We start from the raw sequence: 22,413 nt of genomic DNA on the forward strand, positions 1-22,413 counted from the left end.
TCTTGTTAGATTTCAAGTCTGTATTTTGTGTCCGTAACACTGAAGCATCTTTTGAAACTTTAAAGTCAGCCTTTATTTTTGCACCAATCTTGTATCATGTCAACTTTTTTATGGAAATATATGCATTAGACTTTGCTTTGGATGCCGTATTATCATAAATAGAAACATGTAATAAAATTCATCTAGTAGCTTTTCATTTCAAAAAAATTTCAGCAGCGAAGATTAACTATGAAATTCACGACAAAAAATTTCTTATTATCATAGTTTCATTTCAAGAATGGTGTCATCATCTAAAAGATACTTTTAATCTAGTCACCATATATACGAATCACAAGAATCTTGAGTATTTCATGTCAACACGTGTTTTAAATTATCGCCAAGCTCGTTGGAGCATATCTTTATTAAGATTTGATTTCAAGATCACATATTGATCCACAAAATAAGATGGGTCATTATGGATGTTTGTCAAACGCCCTTTCTAGACATTCTTATCTTGCACCAAAAGAAGGAGATGTATCTTTTGATCAACAAAAAATAATTTTCTTAAAACCAAAGCGTTTTCATCTACAAGTAATGAAATCAACATTGATTGTTGATTTGACTCTTGTGAAACAAATCCAATCAAGTTGATTATACATTCTAAAATAAGAAGCACAATTAGGTGTTCTTCAAGCACGTCACGACTTTCCAACATCAGGATATTTTGGATATAATAAGACTATGGAACTTATATCCAAAAGATTTCTAGTGGCCACAAATGTGGAAGGGTGTGAAAGACTTTGTTCAGTCATGTAATATTTGTTCAAGATAAAAAAACTCCTCGTCATCAACCATACAGACTTTTTCAATCATTATCTATTCCAAAACAACCATGGTCTTATGTTTCTATGGATTTTATCATGGATCTTCCTATCTCAGGTTTTTATGACTCGATATTTATGATAGTAGATTGTTTTATCAAGATGGCATATTTTGTACCCTGTACAAAATCTATCACAAGTAAAAAAATAAATAAATTTTTTCTTGACAACATCTATCGCTATCATGGGTTATCTAAGGATATTATATTTGATAGAGGAACTTAGTTTATATCAAGATTTTGGTAGACTCTTTTTAAGATTCTAAAAGTGGATATAAAACTATTTTCAGCATTTTATCTTCAAATTAATAGACAAACGGAGCATATTAATCAAGTTTTGGAGCAGTATTTAAGATGTACCATCAACTACCAACAAGATGATTGGACAATTCTTTTGCCATTGGTAGAGTTTGTTTATAATAAGATAGTACATTCTTCTACAAAACAAATACCTTTTTTTGTCAATTATGGTTATCATCCATGACTTGATACTTTTGACTTTTCAAAAGTTGATAATCCTATGGTAGAAGTTTTGACAAATCATTTATTAAATTTATATGCAATAATGAAGGCGTAATTAAAAGAAGCTCAAGAACAATAAAAGATCAATGTAGATGTCTATTAAAAGAAACAAGCACCATTCTACATGGGTGATAAGATATGGTTACTTCATTGTAATGTCAAGAACAGTCATTTGTGTGATAAATTGGACTATCCTAGGTTTGGATAATTTCCTATTTCTGTACAAATCAATCCATTTGCATATTGTTTACACTTACCGGAGTCAATAAAAATCCATTAAGTATTCCACGTATGTCTTTTTGAATCATACAAGATAATGGACATACCAATAAGAAGACAAGCTCCACCTCCTACTATAGAAGTGAACAATAATGAAGAGTTCGAAGAGGAAGAAGTCCTAGATTCAAGGTGGTGCCAAAATAAATTAGAATATCTTGTCCATTGGTACACATATGATATTAGTGAATGCTTATGGGAGCCAATAAAGAATCTTGTAAATGCAGCAAAGGCGGTGGAGGCTTTTCATTGACAACATCTATCAAAATCAAAATAAAAACCTTTTGTATAAAAGAAATAAAATTTAGATAAGATAAAATTCTACTTTTAATCCTTGTTTGTAGCTTCTTTGTAGTTGTGACACTAAGGAGATGAAGAACCAACAACCAACAGATTTGACTGAAGAACCTTCGTTTGCTGATCTGCTGGATAAGATATTGCGATTGTCACTACCTTCAAGAAGATGCAATCGAGATGAAGATCCTCAAGAATGACATGTTTTTCTTCAAATAGATGGTGAGATACAACACGTTTGGTATCACAACACTAGAAGAGACTCCTAATGATTGGTAATTTTATTAGAGGTAGGAACAATTTCTGATGGTGTTCCAAATATTTTATTTGAAGGAAGTTATGAAGGTCTCAACAACGTTCAAATAACAAGGTGATTTTTCCGCCTTGGTATAGGACACTATCAATAGTTGAAATGCCCTATCAACCATCTTCAAAGAGAACAAAGATCTAATTATGTGGCAAATACAATTCGTTGCATTATAGATTTCTTCAACATATGATGACCACTTCTCATGGAATTTGTTCCTAGAACAAGGGATAATATCAGAGACATATACATGTAAGCCAATAATTATCTGTATAAATAGGTAGAAATAAATAGAAGTAGGTAAAAGTAGGTTAATTCTATAATATCTTCTATAGAAGTTTTCTAGAAGCTTTATAAATACTGCTTTGACTTTATAGGTGTCTATAATTGACTTTTTGGATTAGAAAAGTGATCAACAAGTTGGCCATGTGCCACACATGTTGTTAGCTTGAAGACCAAACTAACTATTTGGTCTACACATAAAAAAAACTTACCTTGTAAGTTAAGGCATGTGTCCTACAAAGTCAATATATACTGGAGGTCCTATAGAACATTGCCATGTAGCCTCTAGTTAGATAGTATATATAAAGACAAGAGTGAAGCCCTTTTCATTCTTGTCAATTCTTTTTTTGCTTTTAGTCTAATTTTTAGAGTCTCAATTTTTCTTGTCTTTTGAGAATAAGTCATTCCAATTTTTTTTTAATATATGTACTTCCTTATTTCTATTTTGTTATTCTTTCTTTGACACGAATTTCATTGGTTTATGCATCATCTTTTAGTTCATGTCCTTAACAATAAGACAAGTTTAACATCTAGAATCTTGTCACTTCAATCAAACATTTACTTACATGTCTCTATGATCTTGCCATATATCAAATCCAATAGCCATGTCTTATAAATACTCTAGAATTGATTTATATTATTCTTATTTTTTATATGAGCATATTCAAGTTTGGAATTGCTTTCTATCAATAGATCAATTAGTGTCTTTGCAATTCATATTGGGAAGTACAATGCTTAGAAATAGGATACATAGTACCTCTTGCTATTGGCAGTAGCTACAAAGCTTGAAAACAAAATATAAGATCAAAAATTGGAATGAGCTAAAAGAAGAATAAGCAACAAACCCAATAAGATGCTTCAAGTGCATATAGAATATGAAAACTATACCTAAATTTTAAACAAAGATATACTAGAACTCAATATCTAATTGGATCTACAAACAAACATGCCAAACTACCCTCAAAATACTAGGCTGCCCACCTTTGGGACAAAGTATTTTTCTAATGCAGCTGCCCACCACCCATCCCTATCGACAGTATGAATGACAAGTAGATGAAATATAAAAAAACTCGGAGTGGGAGATGGGCACCTGTTCTGCGAAATTGGCTACGGAACAGAATGGCGCAACTTCCGGAGAAAGCTATGAAGCAGGGGTAAGCTCCAAACTGCCGACTAAGTACCTAAAACCACAACTTCATCTTGCTATCTGATTCGATGTACAGACACAGTCTTCCAACAGCGCAGTAATCAACGCTGTGCAGTAGATCGAAAACCAATGCAACCTTCTCGACACACCAGATGCATTCTGCAAGGCTCGGAATTGAAACACCGACAAGATGACCAATGATTTGACACTCCAAGTCCCTAGCAAACCGAAGTTGTCCCGCCTTGCAGCTCGTTGCCACTTTCCTGCAATCGCATCATTGGATCCCTTTGTCGTGCTTTCGCAAGCTTGGGTCGTTGGTAAGGAGGATGGTTACACATTCCTTGGGAGGCGATCTGAGCAAGTGTATGAAGACTAGGATCTAAATGAAGACGCTACACATCGTGGAGGAATGCAACAATATTTGGGTGTCGTTGGATTTGTTTCCAAGCAGATTTTGTTCTCGAATTCGAAGAACGACAGACCCATATACTGTAACCCTTATCTAGCTTCTATAGTGGGGTCAAGACTCTGAATTTAGCCGAAAGGCGACTCGACTTGTGCCTCTCCATGGAGCACTATGAAAGTGTTCTGGGTTCTTTTGAAGACGACTAGGGGTTGACGCCAAAGCAACGGAGCTTCGAAGCACAGCTTTCGTTTCTCGAACAAACTGGAAATTAAGCTTCTGGGTGAGTCTGATTGACAAATCTCAATCTGCGTTCACCACTTGGCGGAGTTACAGCGATTCCGGGACCACGTGGCCAGCTGCAGCAGCGATTCCTAAGTGCAAGTTTTATCGTGTTCGTCACCATGTGCTACAAAGGGGTCCAACATTCCTCCTCATTCCCACCATTCTCTATTCTGACTGCAAGCATCACAACAAACCCCTTTGTTGTCGTCATTGCACTTGTTGCAGCGTCTCGTTTATTACGGCGTTCTTTTCTTTTTCCCTTTCTCGGTTCCCAATCTTCATCAGCATGTCGACCTATGATGACACCACGGCTGCTGCAGCTCAGAAGAGTGAGGAAACAAAGGGCGCCGCTCAGGTACGTTCAGTTGTTCCAGGTGGTTCAGAATTCCCACTTCATGACACATTTCTCTTGTTGCACCATCAGTTATTGTCACTTATGCCCGCCTAAGGTCTGGTTTGCCTGGACATTGACAGGATTTTACCGGACCAGCTCAGCAGAAGGCTGGCGAAGCTGGCGGATTTGCCCAAGATAAAGGGATCCAAGCCAAAGACGGCGTCAGCGGCGTGGTGAAGCAGGTGCGTCGTCCCTCTTATAGTTTTCTCTGAACCATTTGTTGCACTTCGCAAGATTTAGTGCCTAATCCAAATTCGACTCTCATACCGAAAACGGTTTCAAATTTGTGCACAGGCTGGAGATGCAATTGGCAACGCAGCTCAGTCAGTGGCAGATACCGTTAATCCAAACAAGTCGGATTGAGCCCTTGCATCGCTGCATCGTCCAAGTTGATTTTGTACAGCTCACTGCAATTTGGGCGCGATTCGGAAGTAACTGATTGTTAATCTTGCAGTAGTGACTACACGCATAATCTGGCTTAGAGAAAGTATTGTAATTTGTGAAGACGTTATTTACACTGAATAGCATTTCGATCTTTCTCCTCCAGTGTATGTTCACCTCTGCAATCAACCGTTTGTTCACAGTTAAAGGAGTTGAATACGAAAATCGCAGCAAATTTTCCAACTAATGTTGTGTGCAGTAGATGGCAACAGTGACCAAAAGTAGGTTTCATATTGTTCTACTTATCAGTGTGATGTTTCATTCAAATTATGTAGGAAAATACGTAAATTAGCAACCTAATAGTATGTTGAAACTGCACTGGAACCGCTATGCACTGTAAGACCACTTACACTGCTTGAAAATATTCTGAAGAATACTAACACATTGACCGGCTACTGTACTCACTTTGTTGAGGAAAACAATGTTTCTGTAATTAGGAGCTGGGCACTCCGCAGTTTTCATTTGATGCGTTGCACAACACAGCTGTGGCAACCCTGAAATGATACCCAAATTTTCTGAGTACTAACCAGGAGGACAATTCTAATCAAACATACACTTCACTCATTTATTATACTTTATTACGTCGTACAATATGATTTCTTGTCTTCTGTAAACAATAGCAACACCAGCCCGAGTTCTGATGAGAAAGGAGAAACAACCCAAGGTTTCATATCCACTCACACCTTAATCTCACCCTTCCAAATGTCACCACGAAACTGATCCAAGGAAAAAGGTAGCAACACACTTCTATAATAATTGAGTTCAGCACAATATACAATCTCTGTAACCATCAAATGCACTTCTTCTGATAAATCGGTGCTTGTTCATATGCAAAGTCGAAATACAGTTACTGTCATGCAACACACCGTAATCTGACAATGCTCACACTACCAGGATCACCGGTAACACAAAAATGGACGTACAAATAAGGTGTGCGCAATCCACATAAGACTCGTTGACGAGAGGTCAAAGATTTTGAGCTAGAATCACCTAGGCGCTTAACTAGACGATGTTACAAATTGCGTTCTAGTCTACCTGTGTTTGCACGAGCAAATTGAATAGCCAGGTGGAATTGTTACAAACGGGACAACTACAATGAGTACACGCTTTTCAATACCAGAATTGAAGCCGTGAAACAGCAGGAATAACACCTTGATAAACGCAGCGCCAACATGGTAAATAGAAATCACTCCGTCATTGTTCACCTGGAATATGAGGGATGTCTACTGGCCGACCAATGGTCACGGGATCTCCCACGCCTCCGTCGATGTCCCTTTCGCAAGCAGAGGCTCATGGCGAAACCCCTACACTTCTCCTCATGGTGATGGTGTACACTGAGCCACTGGAGCAGTGAGATGAAGCGAACAGAGAGGAGTTCAAACAAGAAATAGTAGCCATGAGACAGAGAGAGCATACTTCAAAGTAGAGGAAGGAGTTATGAGACGAGAGAGCAGAGAAAGTAGTTATATGAAGAGAGACAGGAGAGAGCGGATTATTGGAATGAACGAGTTGGTACGATCCGTCCCGAAAACACAGGGAATTCATCAGTTTCTCATCGTACATGATCGCGGTTCCATCGCCCAATCAATCATCCGAAAAACTAAGACACCCAACTCGATCAAGTCGTACGGCGGAGATGAGACATGTGAAATGAGGTTGAAGGAGGAGACCCTCGCCCCATAAAGCGCGGCACAGGGAAAATGTAGCGGCCTGGGGCTGGGCCTGACCATTGGTTGCAAGGGGGTTCCACGCTGGTGAGCCCCGCCCACCCCCACGAGAGACATTACTTCGAAACTCATCATCGCTTCTTACTCGGTTCAACTTGGAGGATCTTCAGAATCGTTGCAGCAACCTTAGTAACTTTTTCTTGGAATAAGTGTGGTGAATAATTTCGAATTGGTCTATCACTAGAAGTGCACTTCAGAGAGATTTGGTACGATGTTGATCGTGCTTGTAGCATGTGACAACTCAGTAATTTCTCAACAGTTATTAAAACTTGAAGACTTGCAATAGCAAATTATATTTATTTTGCATCAAACCATCTCAACGCCTTCGGATGAAAGGGCAAGACAACCTAACTTAAAAATTTGGAAGGTTCTCTCAAATAATCTATTCAGATTTGACCACAAAAATAAACCAAGGATAAATTAATGTAAAAAGCTCATGCAAATTATTGTGCCATTAACCCAATTCATCCAGTATCAATGGTTGTATTGACCACAATCTATGTTCAATTTCATTCAGCTTAAAGTGCATGGTTGAATAATAAAAATGCCATTAGTATTTTGTGCAATAATTGTTCAATGTCTGGAGACACTGATTTGTGCAAATTTGATCTATTTGAACAGGGACATAGCTAGTGAGACATAAAGCAATGACGGACAAGTAATCAACAATGCGTTGGGATTACAAAAACAAAAGGGGCGTCACTGGCAGTGAAATGCCACCATGAAACTGATACAAGGACAAAGTTAGCAACATACTTCGATGATAATTGAGCTCAGAACAGCACACAGTCTCTGTAACCATCAAATTCTCTTCTTCAAGTAAATCGCTGCTTGTTTATTTGCAAAGTTCGCAATACAATTACTGTCGTGCAACACATCGTAATCTGGCTATGCTCACACTGCCAGGATCACCGCAATACAAAACTGCGTTCTAGTCTACCTGTGTTTGCACGAGCAAATTGAATAGCCAGGTGGAACTGTTACAAACGGGGCAATGACAATGAGTACACGCATTCCAATACCAGAATTGAAGTCGTGAAACAGCAGGAATTAGACTTTCATAAACGCAGCGCCAGCAAGGTAAATAGAAATCACTTCGTCATTCTTGATCTGGGATTTGAGGGATATCCATGGGCTGGCAAATGGTCACGGGAACTCCCAATCCTCCGTCGATGTCCATTTCGCAAGGAAAGACTGGAGGCGAAAACTCAACACTGCTTCTCATGTTGATGGTGTACAATGAACCAGTGGAGCAGTGAATTGAAGCGAACAGAGAGGCGATCAAACAAGAAAGAGGCATGAGACAGACAAAGAGAGAGAGCGAGGGCAAATTTTAAAAAAGAGAGATCGAAATGTAGCTCTGAGTTGCCGATGTCTACACCTTCAATACCAATTGCTTTGGGTACAAAAAACATTTCTATCGAACTTTTTGTGGAAGGGAAGTGATTTATATCCCAGATTTGCGCTCTTACAAATACACTATAGGAACTCATGTAGTTGTAACAAAAAGTGTGACTCAAGTGAAGAAATTTTTGAAAGATATGTTTGTGGAAGGGAAGTGATTTATATCCCAAAAAATATTTTTAATTCACAATCTTTTTAAAAAATAAAAAAAGAAAATACACAATTGAAGTTTCAACTACAAAGTGGGAAAGCTAAACCTATGCCATTGTCATGGATAATATGCAAAAAATTAGCTAATTTTGTTCAAGAAACTACTTATTAAAATATAAAAAAACATAAAATTATATTAAGAAATTTAAAGATGTACTAAAGTCAAATTTTGAAACTATGGATAAAAAAAATAAAAATCAAAAATCAAAAAATAAACTACTAATAACTATCTAATTAAAAAATAAAAATATATTTAATATGGAATTTAAAATCTCATTTTTAGGAAGAAGAATCTTAATAATATGGAATTTAAATTCTCATTTTTAGAAAGAAGAATCTTAATAGAATAAGAAGAAGTGCATTAAGAAAGTGCTACATAAAGTTGACCATGGAAAAAAAATAGGTTGTTGTAAGTCCAAATTAATATATTTCACCTACTATTCTTGAGATTTGTTTATTGTAATTATAAATATAAGACATATTAGAAAGTGCTCTCTTTAAAATGAGAAAAAGTTCTTTTGTTGTAGAAGTTAGTGTAATCCGTGGAATAAACAACAATTTTCTTTCAAATTAGCCTCTAAGAATTCTTGCTTTAAGAACTTAATCCATTAGTCATATAATTATCAATCAAATTTCATTGCAAAGTCCTTGACGAAGAGCAATATTTCTTAGTTGCATTACCAAATCTCAATCTTAAGACAAAACCTTGATCTAGCCATTCTAGATGGATTAAGTGACTTCATTTATTTGGCTGAATAAATATTATTGTTGTTGATACCATCTTCAACAAAAACTTTATTAGCACTTAGATATTTGTGTTCTTTTCCAAGAAATATGGCCAAAATCTTTTCATTAATATCATCCATATCATCATTCTTTGCAAATAAAATGATTCTACTTCTTAAGAAGGCATCATTTGTTGTACTATCTTTTATCAGCTTTACATAAACAACATCAATTAAAGACATTAATTGTCAATTGAAAATTATGTGATCAAAAAGCATAACCATTTTATTGAACAATAAGTTTGTATTTTTTTTAATGTCACAAGTGGCAAATAGAAATATTAGTCAATAATAATGCAACCATAAAGAATTCAAATGCACCACCATTATTATATATAATATGTATGTACATTCCATACTTGAAGAAACCAATTACCAAACTTAATATCTACTTGAAGTACTCCTAAATTTAACTTCATGTTTTCTTTTAATGTATGAATTTTTATTTGAAGCCAAAGTGTTGAACATCAAAAAGATGATGCTACAATTTCTTCTCAAGTTCCTTTCATAATCAATAACAATATTTGGCAAAAATCTTCACCAAAGACTACTATAGCTCTTCCAAATAGGCAAATAATATCCCAAATGTCTTTAAAAGAATGATCAATTGCCTCAAGAAAATGAAAATATTGCATCGAAAGTTCATCCCAAATAATAAGCAAAGTTTGGCAAATAAACTCAACATGGTTGAAATTCTTAGTAATTGAACAAAAATAGTCTTTGTTACAAACTAATAAAGTCTTGAACATAGAATAGGCAATTCTTCTTCTCTCAAGTAGTAATACAATAATTCTTAATAATGCAACATATATGACAATTTTTTGCATCAATCAAACTTTATTTGCCAATGTATTATAGACAAATGTCTTACTAGTTTTTGCAGGTCCATTTAGAAAAAAATATATATCTATATTCTTCTATTATAGAAGCTACAACATCATCATATACCTTTCTTTGTTCAAGATCCAATTGTGGAACATATTACTTTGAATTTTCTTCTAATTCTAAAATATTCGATATACTTTCTTCAATAATAAAATAATTTCTATTAACTCTTACATTTCAATTCTTTCTTGGTAATCGCATTAGAAGAAAGTGTACAAGCATTTTGTTGTAGTCTTGCAAAATCTTATCTAATAGAAAGAGTCCAAAATTGTCAATTTCTTCTTCCATTGAATTGCTAATTCCATGTTTTTTTTACAAATTGGCATTTAAATCATCTAAGATACTTTCTTAAAACCTTTTTAATAGATTTAATACATTTAGCGGATTTTTTTTGTTGTATTATGTATATTTTTGCTTGAAAATGTACTAGGCATTTACTTGTGGAAGATAAGTAAAAATACAACAACAATCCTACCAAGTCTAATAGAGTCTTAAATAAAATTTAAGTAATCTTTAATAATCCTAATCAAACTTTAACAAAACTATAATAATTTTTTTAAAAAATTACAAATGAAATAAAAAAAAAATCATAAATTAATCTTTAAAAAAATAACAAAGAAATTTTGTATAAATATAAAAATAAAATCTTAAAGAAATAATAATATTTTTTAAAAATACTAAACATATAAAATCTTTAAAAAATAATTATTTTTTAAAATAATAAAAATAGAAATCCTAAATAAATCTTAAATAAATCATAATCTAACTCTAATTAATTCTAATTTAAATCTTAATGAATTTTAACCAAATCTCAGATCAAATCTTAAATAAATCCTAAATGAAATCCTAAATGAAATCTTGATTAAAATTCTAATGAATCTTAACTAAATTTTTGATCAAATCCTAAATATATCCTAAATGAAATCCCAAATTCTAATCAAATCCTAAATTTTAATCAAATCTTAAATCATAGAAAAATCTTAATGAAATCCTAGAAAAATCCTAGATTCTAATCAACTTTAACCAAATCCTAACCAAATCCTAAAGAAATTCTTAAAAAAATCTTAATTAATTACTATAGCTATTTGAAACCTCAATAAACATTAATTAAATTATAGATCTTAACTAAAATTTTATTTAGACTTCAATAAACAAGAAATTAACAAGGACACAAAATTTGAGAAGAATTAGTCTTAGTAGTTGTAAAAAAAATTCCCAAAATAAATCAAATGTTGGTCACCCCCTTTCTTTGACATAAATGTTGATCTTTCAACAAAGATTTCTTCTTGTTGAACTATTTAATTGCTTCAAAATTTGTACTATGTATAATTATTTAAGTCTAAATTACTTTGAATAATTTTTACTTTAATCAAATTAGCAAATATTTACAGATTGTAAAATTCCTCACTAATCCCAAATTTTAATTATCCAAGATCGTAATCCACAAAAACTCTTATATTCTTTAATCTAACTACTTGATTGACCTCAAATATCTCATGTACATTTACAACAAGCATATTGATAAACTATCAAATGTTTACCTATAAAAATACTCCAAAACTTACAAAATCATGAAATTTATAAATTTGTTTTTATTTCTCAAAATATAAATCCATTGAGCATATCATTAACTTTGAAATCCTTTAAAACCTCAATATTAATCCAAATGATAAAAAACCAACTTTTAAAAATTTCTTCACAAGTCTAATTCCTAACTTTGTTCTTTGATTGATAAAAAAAACTCTGTAGAAACTATGAGTACATAGTTTTGTGGCTTAAGATCTGATTTTGATTCAAGTTAACAATTCGTACTCTTTGGACATCAATTTTTAGTAATTTCAGATAATTTTTGCATAAATCTATTTTTAAATCTCTCTTAAAGATGCATGTATTATTTATTTATCTTATTTAATTTGATTTGAAGAATATATATCTCCACAAAGTAAATAGAAGTCTTTTCTATAAAAAATAGCATAAAGTCTAAATTTTTTATTACTTACTTATGATTTATCCTTATTTTTCTATACCATTCTATTAGGCTCTTTTATAATAATATCCATATTTTTATTTTTTATAATATAGTCGTATTATCATATAATATTGTATAATTAAAATATAGCAAAAAATATTGTCAATTGAGATCTAATTTTTATTATAGATGCTTCTTCTAAACATTCTTGCTACTCTCTATTATCTTTAAGAAATCCTAAAGCTGAACATGTACTTTTAAATATTGGATGAGAAATTCTATGAAAAAACTTTAAGTGCTTAAATAATTTTGGACTTCTATCATAAATTAACAAAAGTATTTTTGTGATGTAATACAACTAATATGTGAAAGAGTAGAAATTATTATATTGTAGGAGATCTTAGTTTAAAATATTATAGAAAATTATCTTAGAAATATAGATAATAGTCAAAAAAGGACTAAAATTAAAAAATACTAATATTTTCTTTTTAAAAAATAAGATTCTATTTACTTTGTAGGACTATAAATAAAGTAAAATAAAATAGATTAGAAAAATAAAGAATATAAACATATATAAGAAAAAGTTAAGAGTTGAATTTAGCAAAAATTAACTCAAAAGGGAAAGATTTGATATCCAAAGAGGACCAATTATCAACTTGGGTCGAAATCAGACCCTGAGGCACAAAACTGAGCACCTATGTCAACTCTAAGGTTTTTTTGTAGATCAAAGAGTGAAATTTGATAGCAGACTTGATAAGATTTGTATGAGCATTTTTTTTGTATGATTTGGATTTGTAATGACTTGGTATGAGCTTTACAAAGTTAAGATTGTTTTAGATGACTTGGATTATTGTGAAATAAAATAGACTTGATGTTTTGAGCAATTTCAGGAGCTTTATAGTAGATCTACTAGTAAAAATTTGTGAATTAATGGCTATAATTTTACTTAATAAGTATTGTGAATTTTAGCTTGATCTAATAGATGAATTGAAGGTTATTGAGATTTAAGTGGGTTAGAATCTTAGAAAGTAGAATTTTAGGTCTAGTGAGGATTTTAAAGATTTCTTGCAATCTATTAGTTTGATTGAAGTGAAATTTATGTATGAAGGTAGTAGACTTATTATTCTATGTATATGAGAATTTTACAATCAATCGAATAGAGAAAAAAAAAGATATTAGTACTAGAAGATTAGCATTAAAGTTGGAGAAGGAGGTTGCCCAACATTTGAGCAGATTTTATCATTTTTCTTCCATTTGATAAGTACAATTGTCTTCAAATTTGTTGTACTTGTTTATAACCAAAAAATTAAGAGGTGTCTATAGTTTCAAATAAGATTAAAAATTTAATCAAAAGATATTGAGGTTCTAAACTACCTTAAGATTTGATTTAGGATGTAGGATTTGTCTAGGCTTTGATTTAGGATTAGGATTTGGTTAGAATTTGGAAAGGGTTTGGTTTAGGATTTAGGATTTAGTATTTATTTAGGATTTGGTTTAAAATTTAAGGTTTAGTTAGGATTTGACCTAAGATTTGATTGAAGTCTAATAAGATTTTAATTAGGATTAAATTAAGATTAGATTGAGATTTATTTGAGATATACTTGTGATTATTTTAATATTTCTTTAGAATTTTTTAAAGATTATTTTAAGCTTTATTGTAGATTTCTTTTAATTTTCTTTAAGATTTCTTATTATTACTTTTGAATTTGATTAAAGCTTATTTGACATTGTTATGGTTTAATTAGAGTTTATTTAGTATTCTATTAGAATTAAGATTTTGTTATTACAATTTCCATTCTACCTTCTACAATCACGTGCCCAATGCATTCTTGAGCAATACTTTATGTATTACGATATATTTGGTGAACCCAATGTGAAAGGCTTTAGGTGAAAGGTATTTGGTTTTCTTAGATTATTTGAATTATGGAGAAAGAAGGCAAGAAAGTTGAAGGAGGAGTTATGGATAGTACACCAATTGGACCTACAAGTGGCAAAATTAGTGGAAGATAAGGTACATATTTTGATTCCAACTCTGCAAGCATATTTGAAGATTTTGCCTTATTCATGCAATAGCAACATCTTAAAGATCTTAAAGAGGATATGAAAAATATAGTATTATAAGCGATTGTGGAAAAGATTGATCAATTTGAAGAGAAGGATATTATAAAATATTTAAATTATTATGTAAAGAAAATGGAATTGAAGCATATTTCAGAAAAGAAGATGGTTCAATTATTTGAATTAGACTTTGTATCAAGGATAAGAAATCAAGTAAAGTCTCTTATAGGACATTTTGGAGTTTCATGGGAGAAATTTTTTCAAGCATTGAAGGATGAGTTATTCTTGATTGATAGTGATTAAGTTACAAAGAAGTCTTTTTTTGAATGAATTGAAAGGTCAAAGAAGGATCTTCTAGCAAAAAAATTATTAAGGGAGTTTAAAAAGTAATATTCTTCTTTATCAAAGAAGAAAAGATAATTATTCGATCCAAATAAGATAGAGCTCTTTCTTCAAGTTATTGATGGAAAGTTTTAAGAGAAGTTGGAAATCTTGCTTAATGATAAAAAAGATGATGAAGGATTGACAAAAAATTAGAAAGAAGTGAAGGAGGCAATAGGATTGTTGGCAAAAAAAAGAAAAGATAGGGTGGATATTCAAAGACCATTAGAAGCATCTAAAGTAAAAATGTCTATTATCCATCGAACATCTTTAATTCAATCTTAGGTACATGTGGTGTGATAGCATAGATCATTCAAGAAGAGAATGTGAGGATTTTAGAGAGGCACTATGTAAAGAATTTTTTTTTTTTAAAGATCGTATGATACACTTAAAAGAAAGTAGAAAAAAATTAGAGAAAATTTTTGGTAAAAGAAGAATAAAGGTGTTTGTAGGAGATGCTTTTAAAGTACATAGAATTTCAAGCAATGAAGCATCAACATATTGGGTGGAAGCAAATCCTAGTAAATATTTAAGTATAAATCTTGAGTTTTTAGGAGAATTTAGTTTCTTGTGAATAAGTACAATGAGTTATGCTGAAACAAGAAAATTTACTAGAGACAATTTAAAATATGTTGGTAATAACATTCGACAAATTATTGGATGGAATGATCTAGTAGATAGATTATTTGTGCATGCTCATATTGCAAAGAGTCAATATGAAGTGTTAATAGGAGAAAAAAAAAGGAAAGATGAAAATAATGAAAGGCCTTCAAAAAGAACTACAAAAGGAGAACAAGCACAAAAATAAAAGAATCCTATATATGAAGAGACAACAGAGAATATTTCCACAAAAGAAAGGAAAATTGAAAAAGAAAAAGCAAAAGCCCATGCTTATAAATTACAATCAGATATTGAAGCTTTTACATATTTGAAGAAAGTATTAGAGGAGCAGATTTTAAGTAAAAAGGTTGAATTTACAATTGATGAAATTCCAAGACTTACAAAGCATGAGTTTTATGAAATTATTATTGATATAATAAAGAAAAAATGAGAATCTATAGGAGACACTATGACATCAAATGCAGAAAGAAGAAGAACAATAGAAAGCAATGAAGATGAAGAAGATGAAATGTAAAATTTTGGAGATGTCTTGCAAGTAAGATTTATAAAAAATGAAGTGTCATTGAAGCTTCTAGCCATTATTCTAGAAGTCATTGGACAAAGGATACTATGGAAACTTTGATAAAATTAAGAAATTTAAAAGAATCATTTGTAGCATTGATTGATCATGGTTTTGAAATCAATTTGATGTCAAAAGAATTGTATAATAAGAGAAAATAGCCTACTAATACTGAACATGGATAGATGATAAGAACAACAAATAATTCAAAGCGAGATTTGTATGGAGCTTATCCAAATATCAAAGTGATGATAGGAGATGATATTTATGAACAAAACTTCTTTGTGCAAGACATGTCTACATATCCTATTATATTAAAAAAATCATATATTATTGCCAGACAAATAGAAACAAAGATAATAGATGATGGTTCAGCCTATGCAAGAATAAGAAGCCAAGATAGGATGAAAGCTATTCAATTTTTAATAGTTTGAACTAATCATAAAAGAAATCGTGATGAGTTGAGAGAGAAGCTATTATCAAATGAGAATTTTGAAGACCTTGAGGATTTTTACTGCACACCATTGTAAGGCGGAGTTGCAATGGGTTAGAGAGAAAAATGCTCCCACTTAGTTTAGAAAAAGAGATATTATCTATTAGACTTATTGGTATGATATAAGATTGTGTATTCTCTTTTAAGATTATTGAGAAGATGAAAAGGATGGATAAATGTTATATTAAAGATATTGAGCAAAACTTGAAAGAAAATAAAAAATTGGTTGAAAATGAATTTATTTTCGAAGCATTTGAAGAAGTAGGTTTTACAAATACTATAGGAAAATTAAATTATTTGTTGCAATGTGTGTTATAAGGAAAGAATAGAATTATTAATGTATGTTTTAAAGAATTTTATGATGAAAGTTAAGGATTTATAGAAAATTTAAGTTACTAAGAGGTATGTGTTGAAATTAAGTATAAATCAGTAGCAAAAAAGGTTAAACTAGTGGCTTTACCACTACCATCAGATTATGAAGAAATGATAAGTGGAACATCTACACAACCAAATTTAAGGGATATGAAGAAAATAGGATATAAATTTAAGGATGCTATATTAGATGTAATAGATTTTTGATAAAATACAAAGAAAAATATTATAGAAATATGCTTTCATATCATAGAAAGGCTTTTGCATTTCAAGTACATGAAGTTGAGTGTATTGATCTAAGTATTGTAGTATCCATGGTTATTTTTACTATTTCTCATGAACCATAGAATTTACAACCAATTCCAGTACTAAAAGTATATTTAACTAAGTTAGTAGATTTATTTAATAAAAATATTAAAATAGAAATTTTAGAACCATTCATGGCACCTTATTCTAATCAATGGTTTACAATGCCAAAAAAAAATGGAAAAATGAGATTTACATAAGACATGCAACCTATGAATAAAGTGACTATTAAAAATATTGATTTAAATCAAATTGTGGATGATTTTACAAAAGTATTTTTTAGAAGGGCTATCTCTTTAATGGATGATCTTTATTCAAGGTATGATCAATTTCAATTAGCAATGCAAAGTAGAGATTTGAAAACTATGAAGACACTATTAGGATTGGTCAAAATATATACATTACGACAAGGAGCTACAAATTCTATGGCACACATGTTGAATAGAATGCATAAGGTATTAAAAGATTTTATTTCAAAAATAACAATATCTTTCTTAGATGATGTACTAATTAAAGGATGAGAAGAAGAAAGAAAAGATGAGACTTTGGATTCAAAGAGATATAGGAAGTTTGTGACAAATCATATTGATGATTGTGAAAAGATTTTAAAAAGATTAAAAGAATTTTATTTAATCTTATCAAGGACAAAATTAATGTTTAGAGTAAAAGAAGTTTTGGTAGTAGGATTTATGTGTAGGTCATATGGATATAAGCCAAATATGAAAAAGATTGATATTATTAAAAAAATGAAAGAATGTGCAAATATAATGAAAGTGAGAAGATTTTTAAGAGCATGCATTTTCTATCATATATGAATACCTCACTTTGCAAATATAATAGATCTATTGTATGAGTTATTATGAAAGAATCAAAAATTTCAATGAAAAGAAGAACAACAAAAAACTATGGAAAAATTAAAAGAACTTCTTTCTTTATCTCTAATTTTGATGAAAATAAATTATGAAGATGGAAGGCCTAAGGTATTAATAGTTGATGCAAGTCCAATTAGAATAGGTTGGACACTTTGATAAGATGATGAACAAAGGAATAAATATGTAGTAAGGTTTGGAGCAAAGGTTTTGAATACTAGGCAAAGGACATATGCACAAATCAAAAGAGAATTATGGGGTATAGTGATAGCTATGAAAAATGAAAAAGAATACTTGATTGGGGCACCAACAGTTATAGAAACAGATTTTCTACCTTTATTGAATATGTTTATAAGTTGTTCAACTTCAGATATTACTATGTTAAGATGAATAGCATATATCAAATTTATAAATTTAGAATTTAAACACATTGCAGGGAAAGAAAATTTAGTCGCAAGTATATTATCAAGAGCAAGGTATTATGATGAAGAAGAGATGATTGATTTGGAAGATGATGTAGGTACAAAATTTTATACTAATATATTATCAAAGAAAGAAGGTGTATGTTTAAATATACTATTAGAAATATTTTTAAGAGATTCATATGAAGATGAATAAAAAGATGTTAGGAAGTATTTAAGCACATTAAAGCAAATAGAAGGTTAGATAGATTAAGAATTTAAGAAAATCTATAAAAAAATCTATGGATATTTTTTACATGATAGATATTTATGGAAGCATCCAAAAAATAGAAGAGAAGTACTACAAAGGGTGGTATGTGATTTTAAAGCTCAACAAAGGATTATTTAAGAATTTCATGAAATTTTATGGATAGGGCATCGAGGTATTTGGGTAGCATTTATTAAGTTGAGAGAAAAATATTGATGGAAGAGTATGCACAAAGACATAATAAATTTTGTAGGACCTTGTGAGACTTGCCAAGTATATTCAAATATTTGGCATCAAGATGGATTATATTCAACATATCCTTTGGCTTTATATTATAAGTGGATGGTGGATTTAATGGTAATGCCTATGGAACTTGGACAAATGAATTATTTGTTATTTGCATGAAAAGATTTATCAAATATGGTTGAAGAACAAGCATTAAAAACAAAAGATATTAAAGGTGTATGCCAATTTTTATTAAAAGATTTTATTTGTCTCTATAATTGTATTGAAAAAATTATAGTAGATAAAAATAAATTGGATATAAATGAAGCACGAGAAAATTTAAATAGAATAGGAATTAAACTTTCTTTAACAACTACATATAATCCAAAAGGTGATAGTAAGAGTAAGAGTAGGCATTCACCTATTTTTAAGGCATTAGTAAAGGCATGCAATGGCAAAGCACATGAATAGTGTAGAATACTACCTTTTGCACTATGGACAGATCATACAATTCATAGTTTAATAAAAGGTTATATGCTTTTTGAATTAATATATCAAGGACATACACTAAGAACTTGTAGAAGATTCTAGAAGGTTCTAGAGAAGCTTTGTAGTTTGTGGAAGCTGCTTGAGAAACTTCATAGATTGTGGAAGCTATTTGAGAGGCTTCCTAGTTTTGGAAGTTACTTGAAAAGCTTCTTAGCTTGTAGTATATATAAGAGCTGAGACTGAGGGGATCCTCAGTCTCGACAACATACCTCTTGGAGCTCTAGCTGACCTCTCTAGTGTTATTTTTGTACTCATCTCATTAATCTAGTTCTTATGGATTCTTCTTGAGCTTCTTGTTTCCAGTCAATATTCTAAATTCGTGACAATTTATCAAGACTACACTCATCTTTTATATTAGAGCTAGTTCCTTCTTGTTAGAGTGTGGATTATCTCCTTGTTTGAAGATATTGGCATTTTAGAAGTTACGGATTATCCTTCTCTAAATTGATATTTCTTCTATTATAATATTGGAGTCTTATCTTTCTTGGAGAGAGTGGATTATCCCTCTTCTTGAAGGTTTCAAGGCATTTTAGAGGTTGCGGAGTACCCTCTTCTAAACCAATACTGCCTTCTTCTAGAGTCATTTCTTTCCTTCTCTTAGAATGGCCGAAAGTTAAGATATTAGTATGATTGAAAGTTTGGAGTCCAAGTTGGATGCCATTATGAATGCTTTTGTTATGTTATCGCAGAGAACTGCAGAGATTAAACGAATCATTGCAAGACTTTATGATGATGGAGCATCCAAGATGGCACAATTGAGGATTCACCAACCTCAAGCTTCAGCACCAAGAGAAGCAGCTTTGCCTCTAGTTCAACAAAGACCGTTGGTCTTACAATGAAAAGAGTCCTGAATTAGCCTTTTAGACAAGTTTGATGGTATGCGTTTCAAGTTTCAAGGTTTTGTCAATCAAACTAGATTGATAACAGCTTTATAGCACGAATGCTATCATGTTGTAACATGATTATATGGTGAAAGATGATAATATGGATCTTATTATAGAAGAGCCAAGTTAAAAGAAAAAGTAGAAAAATATGGATAAAATATAGGAAGATAGTAAAACTTTTAGTAGTAATGCTACCCTTTTAGAAAAAATAGTCTCTACTTACTTTGTAGGGCCAAAAATAAGACAAAATTAGATAGATTGGAAAAACAAATAATATAGACATCTTTGGAAGGAAGTTGAAAGTAAATTCTAGTAAAAATTACTTAAAAAAACTAGATGTTGATACCCAAAGAGAGCCGGTTATGAACCAGGGTCGAAATCAGACCTTGAGGCACAAAACCGAGTCTCAATGACGACTTCGGAACTTTTTGGTAGATTTGAGAGTGGAGTTTGATAGAAGATTGGATAGGATTTCTATGGGCATTGATTTTGGATGATTTGGAGTTGATATGACTTTGTAAGAGCTTTGCAAAGTTAAGGTTTGTTTCAGATGACTTGGATTTTATGAAATAAAATAGGATTTATATTTTGGATGATTTCAAGAGTTTTATAATAGATCTATAAATAAAATTTTGTGGGTTTATGGTTATAATTTTTTTTAATAAGTAGCATGAATTTGAACTCGATCTAACGGTTGAATTGAAGGATATTGAGGTTTAAGTGAGTTAAGGTCTTAGAAAGTAGAATTTTAGGTCTAATGGGGGTTTTTAAGATTTCTTGCAATCTACTAGTTGGATTGGAGTGAAACTTAGATAAGAGGATATTAGACTTATTTTTCTATGTATATGAGAATTTTGAGATCAATTGAATGATATAAAAGAGAGATATTAGCTCTAGAAGATTGGCATTAAGATTGGAGAAGGAGGCCGGCCAATACCCGAACTTATTTTTGAGGTTATTGTCAAATTGGTAACTTTGATCCTTTTCAATTTTTTGGTGCTTGTTTTTAACTTATTTTTTTAGAAATAAGCAAAATTTGAGTTAAGATCAACGGTTTATTCATTAATTATTGAGGTTTAAATCTATTATAGGAATTATTAAGATTTGGTTTAGGATTTGGTTAGGGTTTGGTTTAGGGTTTAGCGTTTGGATTAGGATTTTATTTAGGATTTAAGATTTGGTTAGGATTTTATTTAGGATTTAGAGTTTGGTTAGAGTTTGATTTAGGATTTAAGATTTAGTTAGGATTTGGTTTAGGATTTAGGATTTAGATTAGGGTTTGATTTAGGGTTTAGGATTTGGATTAGAGTTTGATTTAGGGTTTAGGATTTGGATTAGGATTTGGATAGGATTTGATTTAGGATTTAGGATTTGGTTTAGGATTTGGATTAGAGTTTGGTTAGGATTTGGATTAGAGTTTGGTTAGGATTTGATTTAGGGTTTAGGATTTGATTTAGAATTTGGTTGGAGTTTGGTTTAAGGTTTGTTTAAGATTTGTATAGGATTTGATTTAGGATTTAGGATTTTATTAGGATTTAAGATTCAATTAGTTTTGGCCTAAAGTATAAATGAAGTTCAATAGGATTTTAACTAGAATTAAATTAAGATTGAATTGAGATGCATTTGAGTGATATTTGTGATCCTTTTAATATTTCTTTAAGAATTCTTATTGTTTGTTTGAAATTTCTTTGAGGTTTTTTTGAATTTGATTAAGCTTGCTTACCATTATTATGGTCTAATTAGAGCATTGTTAGTATTCTATTAGAATTAAGATTTTATTATTGCAATTTCCATTCTTCCTTCCACAGCTAGGTGCTTAGAGCATTCTCAAGCAAGACTTCACTTATTACGACAATCCTATCCGACGGAGGAGTAACGTGTTGGATTAGTTGGAACTTTGCTCACGAGGCAAGCTCTATCATGGTTTACTTATTTATTTGAGAAAATATCGTTGTAGAATAGATATTAGTTCATTTTTATAAGATATTGGTAAAATAGATTAATAGTCCATAGAATAGTCAGTTCAGGAGGATGGATGGTTGATTTAGTTATTAAAAGCAGTTATTATAGGATTACGGTTAAGATCTGGAAATCAATAGTGATAATATAGGAGTTGTAGAAGTTTGTTGGGGTGCCAAACTGTGATAGTCTTGAGCCAGGATGTCAGACTGTGATAGTCTTGAGCCGATGTGTCAAACTGAGATAGTCATGAGCCGGAGTTAAGCTTGGTGCTTCCT

The 22,413-nt window shown here is 31.3% G+C and overlaps 2 long non-coding RNA genes across 3 annotated transcripts; one reads left to right on the forward strand and one right to left on the reverse strand.

The window, feature by feature from the left end:
• Positions 1 to 3,230: 3,230 nt before the first annotated feature.
• LOC149986373 (uncharacterized) lies at positions 3,231 to 6,916 on the reverse strand. 2 transcript variants are annotated; one of them, XR_016500618.1, is made up of 3 exons: positions 6,416 to 6,916; positions 5,616 to 5,704; positions 3,231 to 5,329 (listed from the first exon to the last, which is right to left on the reverse strand). It is a non-coding gene; the product is annotated as an uncharacterized LOC149986373 (long non-coding RNA). The 2 variants fall into 2 exon arrangements; XR_016500619.1 differs by lacking the exon at positions 5,616 to 5,704 and having other exon boundaries at positions 6,416 to 6,875.
• Positions 4,596 to 5,315, forward strand: LOC112276607 (uncharacterized). Its single transcript, XR_016500620.1, has 3 exons — positions 4,596 to 4,730; positions 4,850 to 4,951; positions 5,064 to 5,315. It is a non-coding gene; the product is annotated as an uncharacterized LOC112276607 (long non-coding RNA).
• Positions 6,917 to 22,413: the final 15,497 nt, after the last annotated feature.

The sequence above is a fragment of the Physcomitrium patens genome, chromosome 24 (assembly GCF_059467195.1).
Source record: "Physcomitrium patens ecotype Gransden chromosome 24, ASM5946719v1, whole genome shotgun sequence".
In the NCBI taxonomy this organism is placed as follows: Eukaryota; Viridiplantae; Streptophyta; class Bryopsida; order Funariales; family Funariaceae; genus Physcomitrium; species Physcomitrium patens.